The following is a 1965-nucleotide window of genomic DNA, read 5'->3' as shown; positions in this document are numbered from 1 at the left end:
GTTTTGGACACTGATCCATTCAGTCCAAAGGTGGACGATAAAGAAGTCCATTTAGTCCTGAGATGGACGATGCAGAAGTCTTGTTTTAGACACTGATCTGATTGGTCCATAAGAAGGACGATGAAGAAGCCTTTGATTTTGGTTTATTTTATACTAACCAGCCCAAAGAGGAGTTATTTGGTTTTGTTGATTTGTTTTCAGACATGTTATGTTTTACACATGGTGGTACACGCATATCACAACAACATCTTCCAAGATTTCGTGTGTGTGTATTTGAGGTCGATGACTCAATATGTTCGATCAGATTGTGGCATGGCTAATGGTAAAGAAGAACCAACTATCATGTTTGAGGACGAAGCATATTCTGCCCAAGATCTTCATCACCCACGGATTGTAGAAAATTGGAGAGGTCCAAGGGACCTTCAGTAATGTCCAAATCAGGGGGAGTAATGTGTGTTGTACTCTTTTTCTTTCACCACGGTTTTGTCCCAGTTGGGTTTTCCTGGTAAGGTTTTAATGAGATAACATTAAAACACATTACAAGTTCTAAATGGTTATTGCATCCAAGGGAGAGTGTTATGAACTAGATTGTGGATGGATCATAACCAAGAGATTATGATTTGTAATCTTTCCATTTATCTATAACGGTGTAGTTTCTTATATAAGGAACTTCTATGTTATGAATAAAGATAGATTTTTTCATTATTTTTATAACACATACATATTTATAATCATTTTTAGTATTCTATTCTATCAGATGTCATGTGAAAATAGTGAATGGGCGTCACAGGACTCTGCCTCTCCGACAAAATTTTCTTTTCTTAATTTAATTACTTTATAAGTGAAAAAAAAACTTTAGGGGCCTTAATTATTATGGTCATATGAAAAAAAAAATATAAATGGATTTGTACGAAAGATATTTGCCCAATAAAGTAAGAGAATGGATTGAACAAAATACATAATAGTACAAATAGTCCATATGGCTTTCTGCAAAATACAAATGAATATATTATTTTTGTGTTAATGAAATAGTATAATAGAACTTGTGTACAAGTGTCAGACAGGAACTTGGAGTTGCGGTGATTCACTATATTATTTGTTTTGTCGTAAGTTTCCAAATATGGCAAAATATTTGATATCACATAGTTAACATTTGTTAGTTTCTACGCCTTAATGCTTACCAATTTGTAAATTGTAATTAATGCAAGTCCAACCCCGTCCATAAAGAATATATATATGAATTGCTTTTTTTTTTTTTTATCAAAGTAATCCACATTCTGTATAAGTTATCTCCAATAGTTTGCTTTTGTTTATAGAATAATGGTGGTATATGGACAGGATGAGGAAAAACCACAACTTCACGTCTCAAGTAAAATTTTTGAGTTTTAGAAGGCAAGATTCAAATTATAATATATGTATAATGTCTATATTTATTATATAGTCATAATGCAATATGAATCAAGCTCTCCACGTCAAGCTCTCCACATCAATTTAGCAAGTCGAGGAGCTAAAAGGAGAAGGTGGAGGGACTGTATTTGGATGATGATGCTACTACAGAGGAAATATCTGAAGCTCTGAAGGAACTATCTGCTGCTCTTAAGGCAGAAGAGATGTTTTGGAGACAGAAAAGTAGGGTTCTTTGGTTAAGGGAGGGCGATCAGAATTCAAAATATTTTCATGCGTTGGTGAAGCAAAGAAGAGCAAGGAATAGGATAACGCAACTCCTGGATGAGAATGGAAATATAGTGGAGGATGAGGAGGGGCTAGTAGCCATTGCTACTAGTTATTTTAGGCAAATATTTGAATCCTATGACCCAGAGGATATAGCTGAGGCACTATCAGAGGTTCCAACAACGATCACAGGATCAATAAATGCAGACCTTACAGCCCCTGTAACTGAATGGGAGGTAAAATTAGCATTATTCGCTATGCATCCGGAAAAAGCCCCAGGACCAGATGGAATGA

The sequence above is a fragment of the Brassica oleracea genome, chromosome C3 (genome assembly GCF_000695525.1).
Source record: "Brassica oleracea var. oleracea cultivar TO1000 chromosome C3, BOL, whole genome shotgun sequence".
NCBI classification, from domain to species: Eukaryota; Viridiplantae; Streptophyta; class Magnoliopsida; order Brassicales; family Brassicaceae; genus Brassica; species Brassica oleracea.
The sequence above is the reverse complement of the archived record's forward strand: the minus strand, read 5'-3'. Positions refer to the sequence as shown.